We start from the raw sequence: 25022 nt of genomic DNA, 5'->3' as shown, positions 1-25022 counted from the left end.
CTCAAGTTTTCAGGTGTTTTTTTGTTTGTTTGTTTTTCGTTTTTTTTGAGATGGAATTTCACTCTTATTGCCCAGGCTGGAGTGCAATAGCGTGATCTCAGCTCACCACAACCTCTGCCTCCTGGTTTCAAGTGATTCTTCTGCCTCAGCCTCCCCAGTAGCTGGGACTACAGGCACACACTGCCACAGCCAGCTGATTTTTGTATTTTTAGTAGAGATGAGGTTTCTCCATGTTGGCCAGGCTGGTCTTGATCTCCCGACCTCAGGTGATCCGCCCTTCTTAGCCTCTGAAAGCGCTGGGATTACAGGCGTGAGCCACCGCTCCTGGCCCAAAACATAAACTTAATTAAGCATGGTGCCTGTAGTCCCAGCTACAGGCTAAGACAGGGGAATCGCTTGAACCTGGCAGGTGGAGGTTGTGGTGAGCCGAGATCGCGCCACTGCACTCCAACCTGGGTGACAGAGAGACTCCATCTAAAAAAATATATATATCTTTTGAGCTGGACGCAGTGGCTCATGCCTGTAATCCTAGCACTTTGGGAGGCTGAGGCGGGTGGATCAACTGAGGTCAGAAGTTCAAGACCAGCCTGGCCAACATGGTGAAACCCTGTCTCTACTAAAAATACAAAAATTAGCCAGGCATGATGGCATGCAGCTATAATCCCAGCTACTCGGGGGGTTGACGCAGGAGAATCACTTGAACCCAGGAGGCAGAGGTTGCAGTGAGCCGAGATCACACCACTGCACTCCAGCCTGGGCGACAGAACAAGACTCCGTCTTAAAAAAAGTAAAAAATAAAAAAAATAAAAAATTTTGTTTGGGATAACTGTAGACTCATATGCAATTATAAGAAATAGATTCTCAGGCCAGGTGCAGTGGCTCACACCTGTAAGCCCAACACTTTGGGAGGTAAGGCAGGCAGATGGCTTGAGCTCAGAAGTTTGAGACCAGCCTGGGCTACATGGCGAAACCCCATCTCTACAAAAAATACAAAACTAAGCCGAAAGAAAATTAAAAACAAAAAAGTAAGCCGGATGTGGTGGCGCATGCCTGTAATCCCAACTACTCCTGAGGCTGAGGTGGGGGAATCATTTGAGCCCATGGAGTGGGGAGGTTGCAGTGAGCCAAGATCGCACCACCGCACTCCAGGCTGGGCAACAGAGCGAGACCCTGACTCAAAAAAAAAAAAAAAAAGAAAAGAAAAGAAATAGGTTCTCAGGTCTTTCCTGGGCGTGAAAAAAAAGGAAGGAAGGAAGGAAGGAGGGAGGGAGGGAAGGAAAGAGGAAGGAAGGAAGGAAGGAAGGAAGGAAGGAAGGAAGGAAGGAAGGAAGGAATAGAGAAATCCTGTGTATTTTTTTATCCAGTTTCCCTCAATGGTAACATGTTGCAAAACTAGATCACAATTAGGATATTGACAATGATACAGTCAAGATACAGAATATTTCCATCACAAGGATTATCATGAAGCCTTTTCATAGCCATGGGCCTTTCTTCCTATCATTCTGTAATCCCTGGCAACCACTAATCTATTCTCCATTTCTATAACTTTGTCATTTCAAGAATATTATATAGGCTGGAAATGGTGGCTCACGCCTATAATCCCAGCACTTTGAGAGGCCGAGGTGGGCGGATCACTTGAGGCCAGGAGCTCAAGACCAGCCTGGCCAACATGGCAAAACCTTATCTCTACTAAAAATACAAAAATTAGCCGGGTGTGGTGGTGTGCCTGTAGTCCCAGCTACTTGGTGGCTGAAGCACAAGAATTGCTTGAACCCTGGTGGTAGAGGTTGCAGTGAGCTGACAGGCCACTATACTCCAGCCTGGGCAACAGCAAGACACCATTTCAGAAAAAAAAAAAAAAAAAAAAAAAAGCCGGGCGTGGTGGCTCACACCTATAATCCCAGCACTTTGGGAGGCCAAAGTGGGAGGATCACCTAAGGTTGGGAGTTGGGAGTTCAAGACCAGCCTGACCAAGGCAGGCTGAGGCAGGAGAATCGCTTGAACCCAGGAGGCAGAGGTTGCAGTGAGCCGAGATCATGCCATTGCACTCCAGCCTGGGCAACAAGAGCAAAACTCCATCTCAAAAAAAAAAAAATGTGGGGGGCATGTTATCTAAATGGAATTATATAGTATGTAACCTTTGTGCACTGGCTTTTTTCACTCAGCATAATCCTCTAGAGATTCACACATGTTATCAATATGTGTATCAGTAGTTGGCTCCCTTTTATTACTGAGTAGTATTCCATGGTATGGATGTACCAAAGTTTAATCATTCATCTATAGAAGGACATCTAGGTTGTTTCCAATTTTTAGCAGCAATGAACAAGGCTTCTATAAATATTTATGTATAGTTAGTTTTCTGTGAACATAAATTTCCATTTCTCTGAGTTAAATGCCCACAAGTGCAATTGCTGCATCATGTGGTAGCTGCGTGGTTTTTTTTTTTTTAACTGCCAAACTGCTGGCTTGGTGGCATGCATAGTCCCAGTTACTCTGGTGGCTGAAGCAGGAGGATCACTTGAGCCCCAAAATTCTAGATTTCCTTCTTGGCACTGCTTTAGCTGTGTCCCACAAATTTTGATAGGCTGCCATTTTATTTTCATTCAGTTTAACGCATTTTTAATTCCCCTTGAGACTTCCTCTGACTCGTAGATTACTTTGAAGTGTGTTGCTTATTTTTCAAGTGTTTGTAGTTATACTCACCGTCTTTCTTTTATTGATTTCTAATTTGATTCCACTGGTCAGAGAACACACTCTATGTTTTCAATTATTTAAAATTTTCTGAAGTTTGTTTCATGGCCCAGGATATAATCTGTCTTGGTATGTGTCCCATGGGTACTTGAAAAGAATATGTATTCTGCTGTTGTTAGGTGGAGTGCTCTATAAAGTTTAATTAGATCCTGTTGGTTGATGATGTTGTTAATCCTTCTTACAATCTTTTGATTTTCTGTCCACTTGTTCTAAGCAATTATTGAGAGAGAGAGGTGTAGAAACCTCCAGCTATAATTGCAGATTTCTGTTTCTCTTTTCAGTCGTGTTAGACTGTTTTTGCATTGCTATAAGGAATATCTGAGACTGGGTAATTTATAAAGAAAAGAGGTTTAGTTGGCTCATAGTTCTGTAGGCTGTACAGGAAGCATGGTGCCAGCATCTGCCTCTGGTGAGGGCTTCAGGAGGCTTACAGTCATGGTAGAAGGCCAAGAGGAAGCAGGCATATCACATGGTGAGAGAGGGAGCAGGAGAGAGAGATGGGGAGGAAGGTGCCACACACTTTTAAACACCAGATCTTGCATGAACTCAGAGCAAGAACTCACTCATCACCAAGGGGAGGCTGCTAAGCTATTCATGAGGAATCTTTCCCTATGATCAAACACCTCCCACCAGATCCCACCTCCAACAATGGGGATTAAATATGAACATGAGATTTGTAAGGAACAAACATTCAAACCATAGCACAGTTCTATTAGTTTTTGCCTCATATATTTTTGCAGCTCAGTTGTTTGTTGCATACACACTTAGGATTGCTGTGTGTTATTGGAGGATTAAATCTTTTATTATATAATGTCCTTCTATGTCCCTAGTAATTTTCTTTTCTCTAAAGTCTACTTTATCTAATATTAATATAGCCATTTCTGCTTTTCTTTGATTAATCTTTTTGATACTTCTTATTTCATCCTTTTACTTTCCACCTGCCTCTGTCATTATATTTGAAGAGAGGTTCTTGTATACAGCATATAGTTGGGTCATGTTTTTGTTCTTTTATTTTTATTTATTTACTTATTTATTTATTTTTGAGATGGAGTCTCACTCTGTCACCCAGGCTGGAGTACAGTGACGCAATCTCAGTTCACTGCAACCTCTGCCTCCTGGGTTCAACCGATTCTCCTGCCTCAGCCTCCTGAGTAGCTGGGACTACAGGCATGCACCACCATGCCTGGCTAATTTTTGTATTTTTAGTAGAGATCATGTTGGCAAGGCTGGTCTTGAACTCCTGACGTCAGGTGATCTGCCCACCTCTGCCTCCCAAAGTGCTGGGATTACAGGCATGAGCCATCTCACCCAGCCTAAGTTTGCCATTTTATTTTTTGTTTTCTGTTTTTCTTTCTGGTTTTTTAAAATTTATTTCTCTTTTCTTTTTACTACTTTCTTGTAGGTTACTTAAACATTTATTAGAATTCCATTTTGATTTATCTTGTTTGTTTGTTTTAGAAAAGAGGCCTCACTCTGTCACCTAGACTAGAGTGCAGTGGCGTGATCATGGCTCACCGTAACCTTAAACTTCTTCCATTTGGCTCTGGTGATCCTCCTGCCTCAGCCTCCAGAATAGCTGAATAGCTGGGACTACAAGTGCATACCACCACACCGAACTAATTTTTTTTTTCAGATATGGGGTCTCACTATGTTGCCCAGGCTTGTCTCAAGCTCCTGGCCTCAAGTGATCCTCCCACCCTGGCCTCTCAAAGGGATTACAGACATAAGCCACCACATCCAGCCGATTTTCAGTGTTTTCTAGTATATCTCCTTGCAAATCTTTTTTCAGTGGTTGCTCTTCATTATATATACATAACTTCTTATAGTTTTCATTTTCCAGTTTGAGTGAATGGTAGAAACTTTACCTCCTTTTATGCCCCTTTACTTTTCCCTATTTCTAATATAATTGTCTTAAGTTTTTTCTATACATACATTTGGAACCTCATCAAACAGTTATAATTTTGCTTCAACCATCAAACACAATTTAGGAAAGGAAAATCTATTATATTTACCCATGTTTTTATTACCATGTGTTTTCTTCTTTCCAGATATTCCGAGATTACTTCTTTTATCATTTTCTTTTTTTTCCAAGAACTCCTTTTCCCTATTTAAAACATGTCTGTTGATGACACAGTTTTAGTTTTCCTTTATTTGAGGATGCCTTGACTTCCCTTTGTTTCCTGAAGGATATATTCACTGTGTACAGGATTCTTGGTTGGCAGTTCTTTTCTTTCAGAAAAATGTTGTGCCACTTCCTTCCAGCATCCATGGTTTCTGATGAAAAATCCACTGTCATTAAGATTGATTTCTTTCCCTCTGTAAGATGTTGTTCTTTTCTTGCTGCTTTCAAGATTTTTTCTTCATCTTCAGTTTTTAGAAATTTGATTATGAAGTGTCTTGGCCTGGATTTTTTTGTTGTTTTATTCTGTTTGGGTTTTACTCATCTTCTGGAATCTGCAGCTTATGTTTCTGCCAAACTTGGAACGTTTTCACCATTATTTCTTCCAATACTTTTCAGCATTGCCCTCTTTTTTCTTCTTCTTCTTCCAGGAATTCAGTGACACAAATATTAGCCCTTTTGTTATACTCCCACAAGTCCTTGCAATTCTGTTCATTTTTTTAACGTCTATTTTCTCTCTGTTCAGATTGGGTAATGTCTATCATTCCATCTTCAAGTTTACTGATTTGTTCCTCTGTGCGTTCTATTTTGCTGATGAGCCCATTCATTGAGTTTATAATTTCTGTTATTGTATTTTTCACATCTAAAGTTTTAATTTTGTTCTACTTTATATCTTCCACTTCTTTGCTGAGGCTTTCTATTTCTTTGCTGAGTGTTTTTGTTTGCTTATTTGTTCTCTTCAAGCTTGTTCTTAATTGCTTATTGAGGCATTTTTATAATGGCTACTTTAAAATCTTTTGAAGATCATTCTAACATCTCTGTCATCTTGGTGTTGGCATCCACTGATTTTTTTTTTCCATTCAATTTGAGATCTTCATGGTTTTTGGATCATTCACAATGAACGATTTTTTATTTTAACTTGGAATTTGGGGGTGTTATGAGACTTTGGATCTTATCAATACCTTCTGTTTCTGGTGGCTTTCTATGACATTATTCTGGCAAGGGAAGAAGGAGTGCTGCCTCATTACTGCTAAATGGAGGTAGAAATCCAGATCTCTCAGTTGGCTCTGTTTATATCTGATAGAGGAAAGGGTGCTTATTATTATTGCTAGGTGGGAGTAAGAGTTCCAGCCTTCCAACAGGCCTGCACTGATACTTCCCTGGCTGGTTACTACGCTATATATGGCCACTGAGGCCATAAGGTGCAGAGTGACCTTGTTACTGCTAGGCAGTGGTGAAAGTCCTGACTCTCTGCTAGGGATCCTCTGCCACCACTCCAGTGGAAAGGCCGTTGTGGGGGCTCATTACTGTGAGTTAGGGTTAGAAGTCCAGGACCCTCATGTGGTCTCCATTGATTCCATAACGTGGGGTTGCGGGGGTGGGGGTCATTATCTCCTATTAGGGATGAAATTCTTGGCCCTCTATTCTGCCCTCTCTCATACCACCCTGGCAGTAGGCTCTACATATGCATTTTATATTCACAGTTTACATTACAGCCTCATGAGATGGGGCATCTAGTCTCCCACTCAACATTTGGTAGCATTTGCAGGGGTAAGGGCCAGAGTCAAAAGGAAAACCCAGGTATTCACCACCATGCTGTTCCCTGGGACTCAATGTCCTTAGTTGGTCTGTCTTTTTCTCTCCATCTCTCTGGGTTTCTTATGTTTGTTTTTATATAATTTTTCAGGGTTTTTAGTTATACTCACTGGGAAAAACTAGGGAGAAATATGTCTATTTCATCTCCCAGGACCAGATGTCCCTAATTGGCCATCTTAAAAAATAGACAAAACCCATACTCTGGGGCAAACCAGAGAGAACCATCCAAGGTTGCTGAGCATTTGAGCTGACTCTTCTGGGTGTTACTCTTGGTAACTCTGGGGGCCAGGAATCTCCTGCAGCCATTTGTTTGGCTTGATGTTTTTTATTTTATTTAATTAATTAGTTAATTTATTTATTTGAGATGAAGTCTCGTTCTGTCACCCAAGCTGGAGTGCAGTGGCACAATCTTGGCTCACTGCAACCTCCGCCTCCCAGTTTCAAGCAATTCTCCTGCCTCGGCCTCCTGAGTAGCTGAGATTACAGGCATGCAGTAACAAGCCTGGCTAATTTTTGTATTTTAGTAGAGACAGGGTTTCACCACTTTGGCCAGACTGGTCTCAAACTCCTGACCTCAAGTGATCCACCTGCCTTGGCCTTCCAAAGTGTTGGGATTACAGACGTGAGCCACCACGCCTGGCTGCTTGATATTTTTTAAATCAACTATTTAAAATAAGGGATAATTACCAGTTTCCAGCTGGAGGAAGATCTGAGTGGTTGCTGTTGTTTTGTATAGTGCGGGTCACCCATGTCTAAAGCAGGAGCTTTGTCTCCACGACTTTAGTTGCCAAGTTTTATGTCTTCACTAACTATCCCCAGAATCTACACTCATCACTATTGCTAACAGCCAAATTCACATCTCCCCACTGGGATTTATAATTCCTACTTTTCTTAGGTGATGGGAAATTTATAATTAACTTAAATTTTGATAATATTTTAGTCACATCCTCAAACTTTGTCCACACGGGTATTTGGAGAATGTCTACCAGGTTTGCCAGGACATTCTGTGGGTAGAACTGATTTTTGATTCTCAACAATGGCTAAGTCGTGAGAGAAGAAGTTAGAGTTTTAAGGAGATCTCAGCCAGCAAGAGGTCAGCAATGGAAAGACCTGACCTCCTCATTCCAATCACCTGTGCATTCAGACTCAGCAAGACAAAGAAAAGAAGAGAAAGAGAAAAGATTACTTGATCCAGAAAATTCATTCTAATGATGGAAGACTTTATCATTTAGGATTCCACTCAGCTGCAAGTGACAGAAAGATCACAGTGACAGTGGCTTAAACAGGATAGCAATTCATTTCTCTCTTACACAAAAATCTGGAAGGGCAGTCCAGAACTAGAATGGGAGGTCTGGATTCATCAGGGACCCAGACCCCTTCCAAATTTCTTGCTCTCAGCCTCCCAAGTAGCTGGGACCACACACATGTGTCACCATGCTCAGCTAAGTATTTTTTAAATTTTTAGTAGAGATGGGGTTTCACCATGTGCCCAGGCTGGTTTCAAACTCCTGAACTCAGGTGATCCAGCCACCTTGGCCTCCCAAAGTGCTGGGATTGCAGGGGTGAGCCACCGCACCTGGCTTCTTTTTTTTTTATTTTAAAAATTATTTTATAGAAATAGACTCTCACTATATTGCCCAGGCTGGTTTTGAACTCCTGGCCTGAAGCAATCCTCCCACCTTGGCCTCCCAAAATGCTGGGATTACAGGCATGAGCCACTGTGCTTGGCCTGGAGGCAAATAATTTCTGTCACAGATATTAACAATAATAAGAATTCATAATGCTGTCTATGGGTGACCACCCCAACCCCTGATTTAGCTGCACATGCTGCCATTCACAGGGATGTTGAGGATTTTTCCATTTGATTACTATATCTCTAGGTCTTCTTCTCTAGCAGCTCCAAGTGTGTGATCAGAATCACCGACAGGCTTAGGGTTCAGTTCAGGCTCCATCAGCGATTAACTCGGCCATGGAGTCTATGGGATAAATACAGAATAAATATCGTGGCGAAGAGACCACAATTCCAGGAAAATAGCATGCCCTTGGCAGGAGAAATATAAATGTTAAAGCAAATCACAGGCAATTTGCCAGGGAACCAGATCTAAACTGTAGGAAGCTCCAGTCTCCTTGAATTTAGCAGAGATTTGAGTGACTAATCCACGCTTCTCATAATTTCTCTCCAAAACTGGAAAAATAAATCCGTGAATACAGGATGATCTATTTTAAAGTCTGGGTCAGGGCCAGGCACAGTGGCTGACGCCTGTTATCCCAGCACTTTGGGAGGTCGAGGCAGGCTGATTGCTTGAGGTCAGGAGTTCGAGCCTAGCCAACATAGTGAAGCCCTGTCTCTACTAAAAATACAAAAAAAATTATCCAGGGATGGTGGTACACACCTGTGATCCCAGCTACTCAGGAGGCAGAGGCACAAGAATCACTTGAACCCGAGAGGCGGAGGTTGCAGTAAGCCAAGATTGCACCATTACACTCCAGCCTGGGCGACAGAGCAAGACTCTGTCTCAAAAAAAAAAAAAAAAAAAAAAAAAAAAAAAAAAAAAAAAAGTCTGGGTCAGTTGTAAGCATACAATGTGATAACCCACCTGGAAAAACAACGTTAAAAGGTTCGAATTTTCGAGTACCCACTTGCCATGGCACCAGGGACTAAGAACTAAGTAGCTGTCTCTGAAGCTTACCAAAATAAAAAATTGTGTGCTGAGACTTCTCTGCTTTAAAATAAAAGTTTACTCCAGCCTGGGCAATATAGCAAGACCCCATCTCTAAAAAGATTTTAAAAATATTATCCAGGTGTGGTGGCAAATACCTGTAAAGCCAGCTACTCCAGAGGCTGAGGCCGGAGGGTCTCTTGAGCCCAGGAGTTTGAGGTTGCAGTGAGCTGTGATTGCACCACTGAACCTCAGCCTGGGCAAAAGAGCAAGAACGTCTCAAAATAAAATAAAGTAAAGTTTACCAGTTCACAACCTCTCACTTCTCTAGGCTCAGCAATCTGCAGCTGCTCAGAGACACAGCTAAGAAAAAAAACTGAACCACACACGTCTATGAAAAAATAAAATACAAGAATACTTCATTCTATTGCATGCCACTTTACTGCACTTCTCCCGAGTAGGTGGGATTACAGGTGCACACCATGTCACCCAGCTAATTTTTGTTCATGTTTTGTAGAGATGGGATTTCACCATGTTGGCCAGACTGGTCTCGAACTCCTGATCTCAGGTGATCCGCCCACCTCGGCCTCCCAACCTGCTTTAAGCAAGTCTATCAGCGCCATTTTTCCAACAGCAAGTGCTCACTTCATGTCTGTGTCACATTTTGGTGATTCTCATATTTCAGATTTTCTCATTATTATATCTGTTATGGTGAATTGTGATTAGTGATCTTTAATGTTACTATTGTATTAGGATGGTGCAAAAGTAATTGCAGTTTTTGACATTAAAAGTAATAGCAAGAACTGCAATTATTTTTGCACTAACCTAAATAATTGTTTTGGGGCACTACAAACTGTGCCCACATAAGATGAAAAACTTAATAACATGTGTGTTCTCACTGCTCCACTGCCCTGCCATTCCACGCCTCTGTCCTTTTTCTTAGGCCTCCCTATTCACTGAGACAAAGCAATATTGAAATTAGGTCAATTAATAATCCTACAATGGCCTGTAAGTGTTGAAGTAAAAAGAAGAGTTGCATGTCTCTCATTTTAAATTAAAAGATGGAAATGATTAGGCTTAGTGAAGAAGGCACGTTTAAAGCTGTGGTAAGATGAAGGACGAGTCTCTTATACAAACAGTTGACCAAGTTGTGGATGCAAAGGGAAAGTTCTTGAAGGAAATTAAAAGTGCTACTCCAGTGAATACATGAGTGGTAAGAAAACTAAACAGACTTATTGCTGATATGGAGAAAGTTAGAGTGGTTTGAATAGAAGAACAAATCTAGGCCGGGTGCAGTGGCTCATGCCTATAATCCCAGTACTTTGGGAGGCCGAGGCGGGTGGATCACTTGAGATCAGGAGTTCGAGACCAGCCTGGCCAACGTGGTGAAACCCTGTTTCTACTAAAAATACAAAAATTAGCCAGGCACAGTGGTTCATGCCTGTAATCCCAGCTATTCAGGAGGCTGAGGCAGGAGAATCGCTTGAACCCGGGAGGTAGAAGCTTCAGTGAGCCAAGATAGCACCACTGCACTCCAGCCTGGGTGACAGAGTGAAACTGTCTCAAAAAAAAAAGACCAAATTCTCCACAACACTCCCTTAAGCCAAAACCTAATCCAGATCAAGGCCTTAACTCACTTCAGTTCTATGAAGGCTGAGAGGTGAGGAATCTGCAGGAGAAATGTTTGAAGCTAGCAGAGGTTGGTCCATGAGGTTTAAAGGAAGGAGCCATCTCCATAACCTAAAAGTACAAGGTGAAGCAGCAAGTGCTGTTGGAGAAGCTGCAGCAAATTATCCAGAAGATCTAGCTAAGATCATTAATGAAAATGGCTACACTAAACAACAGATTTTCAGTGTAGACAAAACAGCCTTCTATTAGAAGAAGATGCAATCTAGGACTTTCATAGCCAGGCAGTGCCTGGCTTCAAAGCTTCAAAGGACAGGCTTACTCCCTTATTAAGGGCTAATGCCACTGGTGACTTTAATTTGAAGCCAGTGCTCATTGACTGTTCTAAAAATCCCAGGGCCCCTAAGAATTATGCTAAATCTACTCTGCCTATGCTCCATAAATGGAACAACAAAACCTGCATGATGGCATATCTGTTTATAGCATGGTTTATTAAATATTTTAAGCCCACTGTTGAGATATACTGTTCAGAAAAAAAAAGAAAAAAGATTCCTTTCAAAATGTTACTGCTCAAGAGCTCTAGTGAAGATATACAAGGAAATTAATGTTGTCTCCATGCCCGCTAACATAACATCCATTCTGAGAGTCCATGGGTCAAAGAGTAATTTTGACTTTCAAGTCTTATTATTTAAGGAATACATTCCATAAGGCTATAGTTGCCATAGAGTGATTCCTCTGATGGCTCTGGGAAGGTAAATTGAAAACCTTTTGGAAAGGGGCCAGGCATGGTGGCTCACACCTGTAATCCCAGCACTTTGGGAGGCCGAGGCGAGCGGATCACGAGGTCAGGAGATTGAGACCATCCTGGCTAACACAGTGAAACCCCGTCTCTACTAAAAATACAAAAAAATTAGCCAGGGGTGGTGGCGGGCACCTGTAGTCCAAGCTACTTGGGAGGCTGAGACAGGAGAATGGCGTGAACCCGGGAGGTGGAAGTTGCAGTGAGCCGAGATCGCGTCACTGCACTCCAGCCTGGGTGACAGAGCGAGACTCCATCTCAAAAAAAAAAAAAAGTGGTTTCTTGAGATGGAAGCTACTCCTGGTGAACATTGTTGAAACAGCAACAAAGGATTTAGAATATTCCACATTCTGAGCTGATAAAGGACCGGCAGGGTTTGAGAGGATTGCTTCCATTTTTTTTCTTTTTCTTTTTTGGCTGCTCCTTACAGAGCAGGGCTAACACCTAGGCAGTGTGCCCAGAGTCAGCTGACTCCAATTTTGAAAGAGGTTCTACTGTGGGTAAAATGCTATCTAACTGCATCGCATGATACAGAGAAATCCTTTGTGAAAAGAAGAGCCAATCAATGTGGCAGACTTCATTGTTGTCTTATTTTAAGAAATTGCCCCAGCCACCCCAACCTTCAGCAACCACCACCCTAATCAGTCAGCAGCCATCAACATCAAGGCAAGATCCTTCCCAACAAAAAGATTACAACTCACTGAAGGCTCAGATGATTATTAGCATTTTTAACCATAAAATATTTTAGGCTGGGTGCGGTGGCTCACGCTTGTAATCCCAGCACTGTGGGAGGCCAAGGCGGGTGGATCACCTGAGGTCAGGAGTTCGAGACCAGCCTGGCCAACATGGTGAAACCCCGTCTCTACTAAAAATACAAAAATTAGCCGGGTGTGATGGCAGGTGCCTGTAATCCCAGCTACTGGGAAGCTGAGGCAGGAGAATTGCTTGAACCCAGGAGGTGGAGGTTGCAGTGAGCCGAGATCGCACCATTGCACTCCAGCCTGGGGGACAAGAGCAAGACTGTCTCAAAAAAACAAATAAAATATTTTAAAGTGTGTACATTGGGGTTTTTTAAATACAGCATTTTTTATTTTTTGTTTATTTTTATTTTTATTTTTTTGAGACAGGGTCTCATTCTGTCACCCAGGCTGGAGTGCAGTGGCGTGATCACAGCTCACTGCAACCTTAACTTCCCTGGCAGCAGTGATCCTCCCATTTCAGCTTCTTGAGTAGCTGGGACCACAGGCGCATGCCACCATGCTCAGCTAATTTTTGTATTTTTGGTATCATCGTGTTGCCCAGGCTGATCTCAAACTCCTGGGCTCAAGCAATCCACCTGCTTCGGCCTCCCAAAGTGCTGGAATTATAGGCGTGAGCCACCGCGCTTGGCCTGTTTTTTTTTTTTTTTTTTTATGGGAAATATATATTTATTATTAATTTTTTTTTGCACACAAAACAATAAACATTTTCTAAAAATACAAACAAAAAGATGCATATCAAACATATTAGGAAGGTTGCACATGGGAAGATGGGGAATAGAAATGGGGGGTGGGAATTAAAGAAAATAAATGAGAGAGGGACTTTGTATGGATCAATGATAATAACTCAATCCTCTAATTGACAAAGAAGGACAAGGAAGAGGAAGAAAAAGAAAGTGGGATAAAGGATCAGAAAGGGAGGAAAATAGAAAAAATTAGAGTATGACTCCAGGTTAGACCTGTTTTGTTGTCTCTGGGTTGGTTGGTTGGTTTGTCTGTTGTATTTTTCATATGTTTCGACATGTTGGCCAGGCTGGTCTCAAACTCCTAGCCTCAAGTGATCAACCCGCCTTGGCCTCCCAGAGTGCTGGGACTACAGGCGTGAGCCACCACGTCCAGCCCCCACATTGCTTCTGGCCTCCGTGGTGGACCTCCCAGACGGGGCGGCTGGGCAGAGGCGCTCTCCACATCCCAGACGGGGCGGCTGGGCAGAGACGCTCCTCACTTCCTAGACGGGGTGGCGGCTGGGCAGAGGGGCTCCTCACTTCCCAGATGGGGCAGCCAGGCAGAGGCGCTCCTCACTTCCCAGACGGGGCGGCTTGGCCTGTTTTTTTAAACATAATGCTATTGCACATTTAATAGGTTACAGTATAGTGTAAACAAACTTTCATGTGTACTCGGAAACAAAAATTTTGTATGACTCACTTTACTACAATATTCGCTTTATTGTGGTAGTCTGGAACTGAACCTGCAGTATCTCTGAGGGATGCCTGTGATTTTATAAGCATCTGTGCATTTTTTCCCTAAAGAAGCCAAGCATGTCCAGTGGATCCTGACTCACAGCCCATGTAATCTTGTACTGCACACAATTCTAATAAGCATGTTACCCGGCTTCCAATTTCCAAGCATATTAGGATTCTGGCCAACAGAATGTAGACAAAAGGGCTATGTGCTGCATTGAGGTATGGTCTTTAAAATTTCTTGTAAAATACTTCATTCTGTCTCTCTCACATGTCCCCAAATCCAGAGGATTCTGAGATGGAGTCTGAGGCCCTGGAACATACTGGAGGCCCAGATAGCAGGCTGGTCCCCGAGTGACTGCGGGGTGCAGAGCACTTCTACAGCCCCACCCTGGACTGTGAAGCCAGCAAGAAATACTTTGTTGGGTTAAAGTGGTGAGGTTTCAGGGTTGTTTGAAACAGTAGCCAGAATTCCTCATCCCAACTGATACAGAAATTAGTACCAAAAGTGCTGTTAACACACACACACACACACACACACACACACACACACACACACACACAAACTTGTGCATCAGGTAGTAGGCAGCGAGGAAACAGATTTGGCAGAGCGGATGGCTGGAGATCCATTTTATAGAGTGGCAAGCTGGGGGCGGTGGCTCACTCCTGTAATCCCAGCACTTTGGGAGGCCAAGGTGGGTGGATCGTCTGAAGTCAGGAGTTCGAGACCAGCCTGGCCAACATGGTGAGACCCCCCCCGTCTCTACTAAAATACAAAAATTAGCTGGGTGTGGTGGCGCATGCTTGTAATCCCAGACACTTGGGAGACATGAGAATTGCTTGCACCAGGAGGTGGAGGTTGCAGTGAGCAGAGATCATGCTACTACACTCCAGCCTAGGTGAAGGAATGAGACTCTCTTTCTCAAAATAAAAAATAAATAAAGCCAGGTGCGGTGGCTCACGCCTGTAATCCCAGCACTTTGGGAGGCCGAGGCGGGTGGATCACAAGGTCAGGAGTTCAAGACCAGCCTGGCCAGCATGGTGAAACCCCATCTCTACTAAAAATACAAAAAATTAGCCAGGCATGGTGGTGCACACTTGTAATCCCAGCTACTCGGGAGGTTGAGGCAGGAGAATTGCCTGAACCCAGGAGATGGAGGTTGCAGTGAGCCGAGATCGCACCACTGCCCTCCAGCCTGGGTGACAGAGCGGGACTCCATCTCAAAAAAAAAGAAAAATACAAAAAATTAGCTGGGCATGGTGGTGGGCGCCTGTAATCCCAGCTACCCGTGAGGCTGAGGCAGGAGAATTGTTTGAGCCCAGGAGGCGGAGGCTGCAGTGAGCTGAGATTGTGCCACAGCACTCCAGCCTAGTTGACAAAGTGAGACTCTGTGTCAAAAATAAAAATAAATATTAAAAAAAAAAAGACTGGCAAAAAAATTGATAAAATTGTCACCTGTGCCTATTGAACCTGTAGCTCTATAGGAAGAAATTAGAAAGCAGCACATTAGTACTGTGTGCTGGTTGTTATTGACTGCACTGGACAGACTATTACAAGAAAGTGATGGTCACCAGAAAAATTGGCCAATTTATTGGCCGGGCGCGGTGGCTCATGCCTGTAATCCCAGTACTTTGGGAGGCCAAGGCGGGCAAATCACGAGGTTAGGAGATCGAGACCATCCTGGCTAACACGGTGAAACCCCGTCTCTACTAAAAATACAAAAAAATTAGCTGGGCCTGTTGGCAGGCACCTGTAGTCCCAGCTACTCAGGAGGCTGAGGCAGGAGAATGGCGTGAACCTGGCAGGCAGAGCTTGCAGTGAGCTGGGATCGAGCCACTGCACTCCAGCCTGGGCAACAGAGCCAGACTCTATCTCAAAAAAAAAAAAAAAAAAAAATTGGCCAATTTACAAGCAGAAGTAAAAAAGGAAGAGTCCAGAAATTCAGTGTCCTGCTGAGTCGGAAACCCCACCTTTTTTTAGACTCTGAAATGGAAGATATGAGAACAAACAAGGCTTTGAGTAACAAAGTTCCAAGAAAATTTCTGAGTTGAACAAAGTGGATGAGGCTTGTGCCAAATATCAAATTAAGGGAGTGGCCTTCTAAGCCAGGTATGGTAGTGTGAGGTGGCAACCATTAAGTTGAAAGAGGCGTGGGGGAAAAGGGAGGCAGAAGGGAACTAAAGAAAATAAGGCAGGCTAGGGAGAAACTTTGAGTTACTGGCACATGGAACTGACTGGAGGTAAAGAGACAGGAAGCCTACAAAGTTTTTGAATCCAGGATCCCAAGCTTTTTGCTTTTTGATTGTTCAAAGCTTTGAGTCCCTAGTCTTGCTCAAGAAGGGCATTCCCCAAATATACACTTCAACTGTGGCCAGGGAAGATGATGTGCAATGAATGAAAACCTTGCTAGAGGGTGGCTGCAGGAGCCACAGAAAGCAATAGAAAGTTCCTCCCAGAGAGAAAAATTAGAGCCTAATTGAAGGCATGAACACCTAGAGGATTTCAAATTTTCTCTTGACCAATGACTGCTGTGTGTCTTCTATTTTCTCTTCCAAACATGAGTGATAAAGGCAGCAATTCTGTGTTCCATCATTTTATATTAGCATGGCAAGAGGCAGGGCCAGGACTAGAATGAGGCAAGTGAGATGGCTAGGGCACAAAATGTAAGGGGGTATTCATTTTCAGGTTGGTGTAAGTGCTGATATGGCACAGAAGGAGCCACATCCACACCTGACGGTAGGTGACACACATCAACACCTACCTTGTAGGTCTCGCTTTTCGAGCTGAATGTAGTAACTGGCTGGGACTTTGAACTCTTCATCTTCGCAGGTGGAAGGGGCAGTGTTCTATGTGTAAAAGGAAAAATGAAACAAATATTTGGTTAGCAGAAGCAAATATTGGCTGTTCCCTAACACCTATTCTTTCGCTTCCTTGGCACACCAGTAGGCCATGTTTCCTTGTTCCTTTGCATCTGAGTGGGGCCATGTGACTGTGTCCTGTCCAGTAGAATGTATGCTGTCCAACAGAATAGTGTGCAACTTTAGGCCTTGTGTTAGTCCATTTTGCATTGCTATAAAGGAATATCTGAGACTTGGCAATTTATAAAGAAAGAAGGATTATTTGGCTCATGGTTCTGTAGTCTATACAAGCAGCATGGCACCAGCATCAACTTCTGGTGAGGGCCTCAAGAAGCTTTCAATCATAGTGGAAGGCAAAGGGGGAGTAGGTGTGTCACATGGCAAGAGAGGGAGAAAGAGCAATGGGAAGGAGGTCCCAGACTCTTTTTTGTTTTGTTTTGTTTGTTAGAGACAGAGCCTCGCTTTTTCATCCTGGCTGGAGTGCAGTGGCACAATCATGGCTCACTGCAGCCTCCACCTTCTGGGGTCAAGCAATCCTCCCATCCCAGCCTCCCAAGTAGTTGGGTCTACAGGTGCATGTCACCACACCTGGCTACATATGTATATATATATATATATATATATTTTTTTTTTTTTTTTTTTGAGACAGAGTCTCACTCTGTCACTATGGCTGGAGTGCAGTGGTGCGATCTTGGCTCACTGAAACCTCTGCCTCCCGGGTTCAAGCAATTCTCCTGCCTCAGCCTCCCAATCCCTGTAGCTGGGATTACAGGTGCGTGTCACCGCTCTCAGCTAAGTTTTTGTATTTTTAGTAGAGACGGGGTTTCACTCTGTTGGCCAGGCTGGTCTTGAACTCCTGACCTCAGGTGATCTGCCCGCCTCGGCCTCCCAAAGTGCTGGGATTATAGGCATCAGCAACCACACCTGGTCTATATATATATAACACATATAATATATATGAGATGTGTCGCACTATGTTGCCTAGGCTAGTCTGGAATTCCTGGGCTCTGATCCTCCTGCACCTTGGCCTCCCAAAGTGCTGGGATTACAGTCATGAGCCACCATGCCTGGCCCCAGACTCTTTTTAACAACCAGATCTCCTGTGAACGAATAAAGCAAGGACTCACTCATTATCTCGTGGAGAGCACCAAGTTATTCATGAGAGATCTGCCCCATGACCCAAACACTTCCTGCCAAGCCCCAACTCCAACCTTGAGGATCAAATTTCAACATAAGATTTGGAGAGAATAAATATCCAAACTATATCAGGCCTGGTCCCTAAAACCTCTGGTGCAATCATCTCCTGCCACCAGATGCAAGCAGTGCAGTGGAGCTCTCCTAGGCTCTAAAAGGCAGCAGAACCACAAGATAGAAGGAGTCTTGAAGTCTACCTTGTTGGAAGTGATATGTCAGTGAAATGCAATGTTATAAAAAGTGGTGTCAGAGATAGGCTGCTGGGGACAGACAACTAAGGAAATTGGAGAATTAGAAACATTAAATCCTGGCTGGGCATGGTGGCTCATGCCTGTAATCCCAGCACTTCGGGAGGCCGAGGTGGGCAGATAACCTGAGGTCAGGAGTTTGAGACCAGCCTGGCCAACATGGTGAAACCCTGTCTCTACTAAAAATGTAAAAATTAGCTGGGCGTGGTGTCAGACACCTGTAATCCTAGCTACTCGGGAGGCTGAGGCAGGAGAATGGCATGAACCCGGGAGGCAGAGCTTGCAGTGAGCCAAGATTGCGCCACTGCACTCCAGCCTGGGTGACAGAGCGAGACTCCATCTCAAAAAAAAAAAAAAAAAAAAAATCACAAAATGAATAGAGCTGGACATCATGTCTGTGTTTTGCTTCCACTTAAGTTATCTTTTTAATAAGACAGGGTCTTCAAAAAATTTATATTTAGTTTTTATTAGTTTATTTAGAGACAGGATATAGCTCTGTCACCCAGGCTGGTGTGCCGTGGTACAAACACAACTTACAGCAGCCTTGAACTCCTGGGCTCAAGAGATCCTCCCACCTCAAGCCAGGCGCAGTGGCTCACACCTATAATCCCAGCACTTTCGGAGGCACAGGTGGGCAGATCACGAGATCAGGAGATCGAGACCATCCTGGCCAACGTGGCAAAACCCTGTCTCTACTAAAAATACAAAAATTACAAAAATTAGCTGGGCGTGGTGGTGCATGACTGTAATCCCAGCTACTCGGGAGGCTGAGGCAGGAGAATCACTTGAACCCGGGAGGCTGAGGTTGCAGTGAGCCAAGATCGCGCCACTGCACTCCAGCCTGGTGACAGAGCTGATCTTGAAAAAAAAAAAGAGAGATCCTCCCACCTCAGCCTCTACTACAGGCACACACCACCATGCTTGGCTAGTTCTTTTTTTTTTTTTTTTTTTTTTTGTAGAGATCTCACTGTATTGCCTAGACTAGTCCTGAACTCCTGGGTTCAAGCGACCCTCCCACCTTGGCCTCCCAAAGTGCTGGGATTGCAGGCATGAGCTGGCCTAAAAGTTATCCTTACTGCTACTCACTCATTTAAATTAAAAAAGATGAAAGCAACCTAAGATCATCTAAACAAAATGGGCTTAAATTCCCTAATCACTAATAAAAAACAAAATCAAATGTACTAAAATCTAGATGGTAGGAGAGGAAATGAAAGATGTTTAGTACTGGTGAAAGTAGATATCAATGGGTGCGTGTGTTCCCACCCAAAGATTTCCAAAAATCAATCTTGATTCTTACTTACATTATGAAAACTAAGATGTAATTTCCAATTATGTCTTTGGTTCAAAACATTTCTTGAGTTATTGAACCACTCTGAGAGTCTAATGAAAGCTATAGACTTTGCTCCCAGAAAAACGCATATAAATACATACATAAACTTTGCATATGATTAATTGTATTGCCTTGGAAATGTTTTTCCTTCTCTAAGAAAATTATTTTAAAAATTTTGCTTTTCTAATTTGGTTTTTCAAGCAAAAACTAATGACCAGTTCTTGGAAATTAAAATAAATTTAAAAATTAAATGAATGTAAATAAAATACATTAATTTTAATGTTTAATTAAAATTAAAATAAATACAAGTTGTACAAATAGAGAAAAATAGAACAAAAAGTAAATTTTAATTCTGCTCAAAAGTAATTTCAACAAAAACAATGTTGCCCCTTTGGTTTAATAAGTTGTGTGATCTTTTAAAAAAAATAAGACAAATATGTTCATTACCATGGAATTGACTTTAGTCTTGCTTTGATGGAAATGAGTGTTGAAACCCTGCCTCATGAAGGTCTGTGTTTGTAAATGGAATCTGTGGCCCGGTGACCAGTTGAGGATGGGCTTGGATCAAGAACACCAGGATTGGCCGGGCATGGTGGCTCACGCCTGTAATCCCAGCACTTTGAGAGGCCAAGGCAGGCAGATCACCTGAGGTCAGAAGTTCAAGACCAGCCTGGCCAACATGGCGAAAACCCATCTCTACTAAAAAATACAAAACTTAGCAGGGCGTGGTGATGGGCACTTGTAATCCCGGATACTCAGGAGGCTGAAGTGGGAGAACTGCTTGAACCCAGGAGGTGGAGGTTGCAGCAAGCCGAGATGGCGCCACTACACTCCAGCCTGAGTGACAGAGCGAGACTCCATCTCAAAAAAAAAAATTAGAACACCAGGATCCTCTACAACTCTCTGAGTTCAATTCCTGTTATTTCATTTCCTTTGTTCTCAAGTCAATGAAGTCATTTTTGGCAGTACTGGCCTCATTACTGCTGTCTTTGTCAACAGGGAAGGGATTACGGATTCACTTTCCACTTGAAGATTGTTGAAACAGAAGTAACACTCCAAAGTATTCCGAGGGTTTTCCGGTTACCACAGTTTCCTGACTGCAGAGAAATCGAGAAAGTGTCTTTGTCACACTCAGTTCCAGCCTGCAGAAGAATCTGCTTCAGTGATGAAAAGTCTGAAGCTTTGTCCTTCCAAGTTATTCTTCCAAGTATATAGGCTTAGCCAAAAGAGTTTGTAGTTCTGTTTTTGTTTTTGTTTGCACCAGAAATATGTTTGTGATTCCAGGACCTGAACTGGAAGATTTTCTTCTTTCGGTACAACCAAACTTTCTTCCTAACAAACCAAGCAGTAAGTGAACTCCTCCAATAGAATTGTTTGGAAAATTGGCATTTCTTTTTTTTTTTTCTTAAGTATACACACGAGCTTCTCTTCAAGTTCAATAAGGACTTCATCACCCTGCCTTACCCTGGTTGATGATATTGTGCTACTATTACTTGACAAAACCTCTTGAAAAGATGGTGATTCGAGTATCTGGCTTGGAGGAAGTCGAAGATATCCACAGCAGTAGACAATGTGGTTGAGGCTGTTGACAGGGTCTTTGACACCAATGCACGCCGGCCAACATGCAGAGCTGCTTTCCTCTAAAAGGCAGTGTGGGGCCGGGTGCAGTGGCTCGCGCCTGTAATCCCAGCACTTTGAAAGGCTGAGGCGGGTGGATCACTTGAGGCCAGGAGTTCGAGACCAGCCTGGCCAACATGGTAAAACTCTGTCTCTAATAAAAATACAAAAAAAAAATTAGCCAGGCATGGTGGCACACGCCTGTAATCCCAGCTACTCGGGAGGCTGAGGCAGGAGAATCACTTGAACCTGGGGGGTGGAGGTTGCAGTGAGCCGAGATCACGCCACTATACTCCAGCCTGGGTGACAGAGCTAGGCTTTGTCTCAAAAAATAAATAAATAAAATAAAAATAAAAAAATAAAAGGCAGTATGACTGGATGGGCTGCCACACCTTAAAGGGGTCCCTCCTAGGACCTGAGCCAGAGTTTTCTTTCCATCAGTGTGTACTTGGCAAAGGCTTTTCGCAGTTTTGAAGAAGTTAGTAGTATCTATATTTTCCAAAATGGCCTCACAAAATATCGTTTTTGTTTTCATTTTTGTTTTTATTTAGAGGGCATTGGTCAGTATGCAAATAATGCACAAGACCCAGAAAGTCACAAACAAATGTTTGTAGTTTTGTTCTTTTCCATGCTGCAGAGAAAGAGTATCACTTTCAATTATTCAAAGATCTGCTTTAAAACATAAGAAATATTATACATATAAAATATAAGAAAGGAATATTACACATTTTGGAGTGGGTGACACCAATGGAAATATTCTGCCTCAGCTTCAAGTCCTCAAAGAGACCAATTTCAAGACATGTGCTTTCACCAACATCTCTCCAATCACACAGAGATTGTTTGGCTTGGTAATGGGATAAGACATCTTATAAGATGCGGCCGGGCATGGTGGCTCATGCCTGTAATCCCAGCACTTTGGGAGGCCGAGGCGGGTGGATCACCTGTGGTCAGGAGTTTGAGACTAGTCTGGCCAACATGGCAAAACCTGGTCTCTACTAAAAATACAAAATTAGCGGGGCATGGTGGCGTGCGCCTGTAATCCCAGCTGCTCAGGAGGCTGAGGCAGGAGAATTGATTGAACCCCGAGGTGGGGGTTGCACTGAGCTGAGATCACACCATTGCACTCCAGCCTGTGTGACAAGAGCAAAACTCTTCTCAAAAAAAAAAAAAAAAAATCTTATAAGATGCATCCAAATAAGGTTCTTGATTTGGGGATGAATCCATTTGACAAGATTCTAGTCTTCCCCAGACGGGATCCTTCTCATGAATCCACACTGTCTGAGATATATTTCAGGATATGGAGATGTCAGCTGTTTTTTCAGCTTTGTTGGAGTCAGGTTCTCACTGGCACAATCTTCCCTCATTAGAAGCACCGAGAGTTGGTATCCAATTGCATTAGCAATGAAAGATCACGGGGCATGAAAATTTAGTCATAGTGTACTTTCTTTTTTTTTCAATATTTTTAAAATTAAGCTAGACCCAACAAAAGCAAAGGCAGACATTTTTATTCAAAATAATAGAGTATATTTTATTTCATTTTCATCAATGGTAAACTATTTTAGAAATCTTAAAGTATCAACAGTAACAATTGTGTATTATCAAACCACATACTTACTTTTCATGTGATAAAGACCATTTAAGCAAGCAGAAAGTAAAATTTGAAAATCTATTCCAGCAAACTGCTCAATTCACTAGTTACCTGTGTAATTAAAGAGCTGATTGCAAAAGCTTGGGAGTCTTTGAATAATCTCTAGAAGTTCCCCACAGTAGTGAACTATATAATGAGCTATGATGACAAATTCTATAGGTTTAGAAAGAATTACACATCTTCTAGCATGTTACACTTTCAAGTACATTTATAAACTATTTTATTCTATTCTATTTTACTTTTTGAGACAGAGTCTTGCTCTGCTGCCCAGGCTGGAGTGCAGTGGTGCGATCTCAGCTCACTGCAACCTCCACCTTCCAGGCTCAAGCTATCTTGCCTCAGCCTCCTGAGTATCTGAGACTACAGGTGCGCACCACCATCCCAGCTAATTTTTTTTTTTTTTTTTGAGACAGAGTCTCACTCTGTCGCCCAGGCTGGAGTGCAGTGGCGCAATCTCGGCTCACTGCAAGCTCCGCCTCCCAGGTTCACCCCATTCTCCTGCCTCAGCCTCCCGAGTAGCTGGGACTACAGGCACCTGCCACCATGCCCGGCTAATTTTATGTATTTTTAGTAGAGATGGGTTTCATCGTGTTAGCTAGGATGGTCTCGATCTCCTGACCTTGTGATCCACCCGCCTTGGCCTCCCAAAGTGCTGGGATTACAGGCGTGAGCCACCGCGCCCGGCTCCAGCTAATTTTTTTTAAGGTTTTGTAGAGATAGGGTTTCACCAGATTGCCCAGGCTTATAAACTGTTTTATACTGTCAGTATCTTCACAGGTACAGGAGAAGTAGAATATAAAAAATTGAAACTAGAAAATTGTGATGTTCTTTCATTTCCTTCTAGACCTCATATGACTAATTTAGAGGATAAGTGTGACAAGACCACACAGAGTAACAGTCTTGACTTTTCTTACATACACTTGACTACAACACTGTTAACTTTTCACTCATGTTAGCAGCAGTATCTTAGGCATAATCTTGTGTCTTATTCATATTGACTCTGATTTCCTGCAAATCATTATATAACCCTGGAGAGCTAGTCTTGGCCATGTGTTCATCATCAATAAGACACCCTCTCTTTTTTTTTTTGAGACAGAGTCTCACTCTGTCCCCCAGGCTGGAGCGCAGTGGCATGATCTTGGCTCACTGCAACCTCTGCCTCCCACGTTCAAGCGATTCTCCTGCTTCAGCCTCCCAAGTAGCTGGGATTACAGGCACACGCCACAGTGCCCATCTAATTTTTGTATTTTTAGTAGAGACAGGGTTTCACCATGTTGGTCAGGCTGGTCTTGAACTTCTGACTTCAAGTAATCTGCCCACGTCGGCCTCCTGAAATGCTGGGATTTCAGGCGTGAGCCACTATGCCTGGCAAAAGACTACTTTCAAAGAGTGTCTTGGCCAGCTGTGGTGGCTCATGCTTGTAATCCCAAGACTTTGGGAGACTGAGGTGGGTGGATAGCTTGAGCCCAGGAATTCAAGACCAGCCTGGGCAACATGATAAAACCTGGTCTCTACTGAAAATACAAAAATTAACCACGTGTATTCATATATACCTGTGGTCCCAACTACTCAGGAGGCTAAGGCAGGACAACCCCTTAAGCCCAGGAGGTCAAGGCTGCAGTGAGCTGAGAACACACCACTGCACTCCAGCCTAGGCAACAGAGCAATACCCTGTCTCAAAAAAAAAAAAAAAAAAAGTAGTCTTTGAGGAAAGGAAATCAGTTTATCAAAGAGATATCTGCACCGCCCACCCCCATGTTTATTGCAGCATTATCAGAATAGCCAAGATATGGAATCTACCTAGAAATATCCATTAACAGATAAATGGATAAAGAAAATGTGGTATATATACACAATGGAATACTATTCAGCCATAAAAAAGAATGAAATTCACGCCTGTAATCCCAGCACTTTGGGAGGCCAAGGTGGGCGGATCACATGGTCAGGAGTTTGAGACCAGCCTGACCAACATGATGAAACCCCGTCTCTACTAAAAATACAAAAATTAGCCAGGCGTGGTGGTGCATGCCTGTAATCTCAGCTACTCAGGAGGCTGAGGCAGGAGAATTGCTCGAACCCAGGAGGCAGAGGTTGTGGTGAGCAGAGATCGTGCCACTGCACTCCAGCCTGGGTGACAGAACGTGACTCCATCTCAAAAAAAAAAAAAAAAAAATGAAATTCTGTCATTTGCAACAACATGGATGAGGCTGGAGGACACTATGTTAAGTGAAATAAGTCAGGCACAGAAAGATAAATACCATGTGTTCTCACTCATATGTGGGAGGTAAAAAATAAATAAATAAATGAGCCCATAAAAACAGAGAGCAGAACTGTTGTTATTAGAGGATGGGAAGGGT

Source organism: Symphalangus syndactylus, chromosome 7 (assembly GCF_028878055.3).
Source record: "Symphalangus syndactylus isolate Jambi chromosome 7, NHGRI_mSymSyn1-v2.1_pri, whole genome shotgun sequence".
Lineage (NCBI taxonomy): Eukaryota > Metazoa > Chordata > Mammalia > Primates > Hylobatidae > Symphalangus > Symphalangus syndactylus.
This window is presented reverse-complemented; position numbering follows the sequence as displayed.